The sequence below is a fragment of the Pinus tabuliformis genome, chromosome 1_1 (assembly GCF_031772625.1).
Source record: "Pinus tabuliformis cultivar Carrire ecotype Pingquan chromosome 1_1, CPIR1, whole genome shotgun sequence".
Lineage (NCBI taxonomy): Eukaryota > Viridiplantae > Streptophyta > Pinopsida > Pinales > Pinaceae > Pinus > Pinus tabuliformis.
In genome coordinates this window covers 97,078,348-97,085,164 of record NC_142297.1, presented here as the reverse complement: position 1 = coordinate 97,085,164, position 6,817 = coordinate 97,078,348, and the positions used below count along the sequence as shown (strand labels likewise).

Here is a 6,817-nt window from a genome sequence, read left to right as displayed (position 1 = left end):
GGTAAAACATACAAATCCAGATATGCATTTTTTCTCTGGAGATTGTACATTTTCAATTGAAAATCAGGAAGCATTGAAGCGCATCTTATTAATTTTCGCAAAGTTGAACCCGGGGATTAGATATGTGCAAGGAATGAATTAAGTCGTAGCACCATTATTTTATGTGTTCAAAACAGATCCAGATGAAACTAATGCATTCAATGCAAAAGCATATACGTTTTTCTGTTTTGTTCAGTTGCTAAGTGATTTTCGAGATCACTTCTGTCAATAGTTGGAAGTTGATCCTCTGCTCTCGGAACAGTGATAATGAAGAACAGTTACTGGAGGAAAATACCTCAACTTCCATAAAAAAAGTGGCGTGGAAGGAAACGCCGAAAGCTTGGAAAAGTTAGACAAAGGATATTTATAGTATGGTTGCTCACATTATAAACGGAGATGTCGTATTAGAGCGCCATGTTGCAATGAGGTCTTTGATTGTAGACATTGTCACAATGAAGCAAAGAATTCTATCAATGTTAAGCCCCAACAGAGACATGATGTTCCTCGACACAATATCCAAAGGGTCATTTGTTAACTTTGTGACATTGAGCAAGATGTTCATCAAGTGTGTATTAACTGTGGCGTCTGTATGGGGAAGTACTTTTGTGAAACTTGCAATCTATTTGATGATGATATCTCAAAACAGCAGTACCACTGTGATGATGTGGTATATGTAGAACTGGGGGCAGGGATAATTTCTTCCACTGCTTTAAATGTGGTTGTTGTTACTCGGTTATGTTGAAGGATTGTCATCCTTGTGTAGAAGGAGCAATGCACCACAACTGTCTTGTTAGTTTGGAGTTCCTGTTCGAGTCCAGGAGGGATATTAATGTACTACCTTGTGGGCACACTATTCATATGAACTGTTTGCAACAGCACCTACAGTTCTTTTGTCCAGTGTGTTCGAAGTCAGTTTGTGATATGTCAAAGGTTTGGGAGAAACTTGACGAAGAGGTTGCTTTGACACCAATGCCCGAGTCCTACCAGAACAAGAAGATCTGGATTTTATGCAATGATTGTAATGCAACTTCAGAAATACCATTTCACATTGTCGCACAAAAGTGCCTGAACTGCAATTTGTATAACACCCGGCAGACCAGAGGATGTCACACCACAGACACTTGTCGACAATAAGTGCTGCCTTTGTGATGTTTAACTGAAGGTTTTGATGAGAAATCCTATACCAGCGGCAGTGATTTGGGTAGCAACAGCTGGCTCATGAGCGCTATTCAAATGGAGCCAAAATAGGATTCGATCTTCTACTAAGGGTTTTAGTTAATGATTCAACGGGATCTGCGCTCCATATGTCAGCCATCAGAGGATTTTTAGGAAGACGCTGTTTTATTTTAGAATAGAGGAAACGCTTTGTGCCATTTTCATAATTGCAGGTGAAACAGCGCCCCTGTTTTGGGGTCGATTAGTTTTTCCCTTAGCAACATTTTATTTATTATATTAAAAAATTCATTTGTAAGGGGGGAGAGTTCTGAGTGCTGGAGAATAGAGAGCTTACCATTGTACAGTCTTAGACAGAGATTTTAATGAAAAATACAGCTCTGACCCCTGAGATTCCTATGGTATGACAATTTAGCATAAGTTTTCCTTCTGTTTCATATGTAACCTGTTATGTTTTCATTTCACTTCATGATCATTTCTCATTGAACAAATGAAGTGTTAAGGTAGAATTCATCATTTGTATGCTCTGCCTTTAAGTTTGTTCAATATTTAATGTTTTCTTCTGTTTGACAAGGATTCATCTTCTATACCCTTGTCAGCTCCTCACCAATCTTGCCATTCCATTTAATCTCAATTTGATGTTAAATTTCTTGCCTACCTTGCCTCAGGGGATAATCTGTGTTCTTGATTACATTTCTCTGCTCAAACTGTTACTTTGCCCATGCAGCCCAAAAAAACCCCGTCATTTTATTAAAAACCCCTTTATATCAATTTACTAGCCTAAAACCAGTTTCTTTTAAAGTCATCTCAGCCCCATTTAGAAAATTTTTTGCTGAGATAGACCGGAGAGAGCCCTCTCCTGCCCCGTAGGGCTAGCTACGAGGCTAAGTGGTTTGATGTTGCCTTGAGGTTTACCTTTCTCAGCCTAAGGTGAAATTTCAAGCGCTAACATAGTGGCGACCATACTAGGGAGAACATTCAATTTGTTGATTGTCTTGTCCCAATACATGTAATCAAATTGCAGATCTGATGCTGATGGTGGATAGCAGTCAGACACATATGCAGGCTGAACCATTCACCTAGCGACTCCAATTCGATCCAGACATTCCAACGCTTGCTGATCCATTCATGCAATGGAAGGGTATGTGGCAAAGCCTGCCCTGTGTGAAGCTGTAGAAGGAATAAGAAAGGAGCTAGCAGATACTGAATTTGATGAAGCTTTTTTCAGTACCTTGCTTCATTGGTTGAAATATTCAAAGTTCTTCAAAGCTAAATTTTGTGAGTTAATTGTTGAAAGAATTGAAAAGGAGATTCAAGAATTAGATGAGAAAATCCAGTCATATGATTTCCAAGACCCTAAAAAGTTTTTGGAAACCCTTCCTCCATCGAAACAAGAAATAACAGACTTGCCTACAGATGTTTACATTGACAGTGTGCAGCTGGAAGTATGTCTTGCAGAGTTGGGGCAGCCAACAGAGTCTGGCTTCCGTGATCCTATTGCGGCATATATGGACGTGTTTTTCAGTTTGATTAACAGATCAGGCTGTCTTTTCCGTGACCAGGGTCATTACTTGCATGAAGGGCTGCCAGAAATTGCATCTGTGACCTGGTGGAAGATTTCTCAAGCAGCATCATTCTCAGGTTTACTTGAATGGTTGATCTGGCATTTCAGTATTACCTGATCTATTGTTTGTACAGTAGATTAGAGTAGATTTTGTAAATAAATAAGCAGCCATCAGGGCAGCGTCTTGTTTTAGTTTGCTTGAAGATTGTTAAGTCGTTTTTCAGTCATTTCAGTCTTGAGATCAAATCAGTTTGAGTTCAGTTTCAGTTGTGTCGATGATGACTCCATTGCCAAATGGATGGAGGCACTGTCTGCTCTCCCAAAGTTCTGCGGTTCTTGGCACCTCCACGAAGCCGCAGCTGCCATCCCAAGTGGAGCCGATGTTAGACTCTATCTTATGTCAGTGTGAGATTGATTCTTCTTCAAAACCCTGTTTTGAAGAAGAAATCATTAAATGTGTTGTTTTAGAATATGTAATTTATTCTCCAGCTTTTCAAATGGCTAAGGATGCTGCAGAAATCTGTTGCCAGGCTCAATCCTGAAATTACAACGGGCGTTTCTTAAGATGCCTGATACAGTTGAAGAACTTGAAGGTGCAATCCAAGATTGTACGGCACAGGCAAATACTGTTCTTTTTCTTAATCAAAATGTGCTTGAAGAATATGAGCGCCGATGTGAGCAGATCCACAACCTGGAGTTAACATTGGAGGAAGGCAGAGCAGTGCTAAATAGGAGTTTGGCAGAATTAAATGGTCTTAAGGAATCCTGGCTTCCCATATTGAGGAGTTTGGTTACCAGAATTAATGAAACTTTCAGCCACAACTTTCAAGAGATGGCTGTTGCTGGAGAAGTTACCCTAGATGAACATGGCATGGATTTTGACAAGTATGGTATTCTAATAAAAGTCAAGTTCAGGCAAACTGGACAGTTGCAGGTATTGAGTGCTCGTCATCAGTCTGGAGAGGAACGTTCAGTGTCAACAATATTCTATCTTGTCTCACTATAGGACCTTACACATTGCTCATTCCGTGTGGTAGATGAAATCAACCAAGGAATGGATCCTATAAATGAGGGGAACATGTTTCAACAACTTGTAAGGGCTGCAAGTCAACCCAACACACCACAGTGTTTTTTGTTGACGCCAAAATTACTTCCAGATCTAGATTATACATATGCTTGCAATGTCTTGAATATTATGAATGGACCGTGGATCGAAAAGACATCAAAAGCTTGGAGTAAGGGTGCGAATTGGGGAACTCTGGCCAAGGAATCGTGATCTGTGGGAGACTGAGTTACTCAAGAAGCGATCTGAGTATGCCATGTTTAAAGAAGAGCCTCTCGTGAATCCTAAGTTACGAGGAGAGTGGAGGAAGCCAGCCTACAATGCACTTAGGAAACTTCTGAAAATGAAAGTGGATTCCTCAGAAGATTTGAAATTACCCATGGAGAACATCCATTGAGCCTCGGGAGGAATAGTGTCTGGGACCAGTTCCTTCAGGATACAGAGACAGTCGAACAGATTAAACGTGAGGTAAAACGTACACATCCAGATATGCATTTTTTCTCTGGAGATTATACATTTGCAATTGAAAATCAGGAAGCATTGAAGCGCATCTTATTAATTTTCACAAAGTTGAACCCGGGGATTAGATATGTGCAAGGAATGAATTAAGTCGTAGCACCATTATTTTATGTGTTCAAAATAGATCCAGATGAAACTAATGCAGTCAATGCAAAAGCAGATACGTTTTTCTGTTTTGTTCAGTTGCTAAGTGATTTTCGAGATCACTTCTGTCAATAGTTGGAAGTTGATCCTCTGCTCTCGGAACAGTGATAATGAAGAACAGTTACTGGAGGAAAATACCTCAACTTCCACAAAAAAAGTGGCGTGGAAGGAAACGCTGAAAGCTTGGAAAAGTTAGACAAAGGATATTTACAGTATGGTTGCTCACATTATAAACGGAGATGCCGTATTAGAGCGCCATGTTGCAATGAGGTCTTTGATTGTAGACATTGTCACAATGAAGCAAAGAATTCTGTCAATGTTAAGCCCCAACAGAGACATGATGTTCCTCGACACAATCTCCAAAGGGTCATTTGTTAACTTTGTGACATTGAGCAAGATGTTCATCAAGTGTGTATTAATTGTGGCATTTGTATGGGGAAGTACTTTTGTGAAACTTGCAAGCTATTTGATGATGATATCTCAAAACAACAGTACCACTGTGATGGATGTGGTATATGTAGAACTGGGGGCAGGGATAATTTCTTCCACTGCTTTAAATGTGGTTGTTGTTACTCGGTTATGTTGAAGGATTGTCATCCTTGTGTAGAAGGAGCAATGCACCACAACTGTCCCGTTAGTTTTGAGTTCATGTTCGAGTCCAGGAGGGATATTAATGTACTACCTTGTGGGCACACTATTCATATGAACTGTTTGCAACAACACCTACAGTTCTTTTGTCCAGTGTGTTCGAAGTCAGTTTGTGATATGTCAAAGGTTTGGGAGAAACTTGACGAAGAGGTTGCTTTGACACCAATTCCCGAGTCCTACCAGAACAAGAAAATCTGATTTTATGCAATGATTGTAATGCAACTTCAGAAATACCATTTCACATTGTCGCACAAAAGTGCCTGAACTGCAATTCGTATAACACCCGGCAGACCAGAGGATGTCACACCACAGACACTTGTCGACAATAAGTGTTGCCTTTGTGATGTTTAAGTGAAGGTTTTGATGAGCAATCCTATACCAGCGGCAGTGATTTGGGTAGCAACAGCTGGCTCATGAGCGCTATTCAAACGGAGCCAAAATAGGATTCGATCTTCTACTAAGGGCTTTAGTTAATGATTCAACGGGATCTGTGCTCCATATGTCAGCCATCAGAGGATTTTTAGGAAGACGCTGTTTTATTTTAGAATAGAGGAAACGCTTTTTGCCATTTTTATAATTGCAGGTGAAACATCGCCCCTGTTTTGGGGTCAATTAGTTTTTCCCTTAGCAGCATTTTATTTATTATATTAAAAAATTCATTTGTAAGGGGGGAGAGTTCTGAGTGCTGGAGAATAGAGAGCTTACCATTGTACAGTCTTAGACAGAGATTTTAATGAAAAATACAGCTCTGACCCCTGAGATTCCTGTGGTATGACAATTTAGCATAAGTTTTCCTTTTGTTTCATATGTAACCTGTTATGTTTTCATTTCACTTCATGATCATTTCTCATTGAACAAATGAAGTGTTAAGGTAGAATTCATCATTTGTATGCTCTGCCTTTAAGTTTGTTCAATATTTAATGTTTTCTTCTGTTTGACAAGGATTCATCTTCTATGCCCTTGTCAGCTCCTCACCAGTCTTGCCATTCCATTTAATCTCAATTTGATGTTAAATTTCTTGCCTACCTTGCCTCAGGGGATAATCTGTGTTCTTGATTACATTTCTCTGCTCAAACTGTTACTTTGCCCATGCAGCCCAGAAAAACCCCGTCATTTTATTAAAAACCCCTTTATATCAATTTACTAGCCTAAAATCAGTTTCTTTTAAAGTCATCTCAGCCCCATTTAGAAAACGTTTTGCTGAGATAGACCGGAGAGAGCCCTCTCCTGCCCCATAGGGCTAGCTACGAGGCTAAGTGGTTTGATGTTGCCTTGAGGTTTACCTTTCTCAGCCTGAGGTGAAATTTCAAGCGCTAACAGGGTCAACAACAGTTTCTTGGTACAACATGAAGCAAAGATCCGTGGCACTCAATTCAGCAGAGGCCGAGTATATGGTAGCAAGTTTGGCTACATGCGAGGCTATATGGATGAGGAAGATCCTAGTCCGGTTGTTCGGTTCATGCTTGGAGCCTACTGTGATTTATTGTGATAACCAGAGTTGCATTAAACTCTCGGCTAATCCAGTATTTCATGATAGATCTAAGAACATTGACATCTGGTACCATTAAATCAGAGATTGTGTGCAGCGGAGAATCATGTTACTTTCATACATTCCAACGGAGGATCAGGATGCTGATATCTTGACGAAGGCACTCACCAGGAGCAAA

At 40.1% G+C, this 6,817-nt stretch overlaps 3 pseudogenes; all 3 read left to right on the top strand.

Moving 5' to 3' along the window:
• The first annotated feature begins 882 nt into the window (after nucleotides 1-882).
• On the top strand, nucleotides 883-1,173 carry LOC149211831 (E3 ubiquitin-protein ligase RZFP34 pseudogene; annotated as a pseudogene).
• A 2,128-nt stretch (nucleotides 1,174-3,301) lies between these two features.
• On the top strand, nucleotides 3,302-4,027 carry LOC149211830 (structural maintenance of chromosomes protein 5 pseudogene; annotated as a pseudogene).
• Nucleotides 4,028-4,644: 617 nt separating this feature from the next.
• On the top strand, nucleotides 4,645-5,520 carry LOC149211829 (putative E3 ubiquitin-protein ligase RZFP34 pseudogene; annotated as a pseudogene).
• The last annotated feature ends 1,297 nt before the right edge of the window (nucleotides 5,521-6,817 follow it).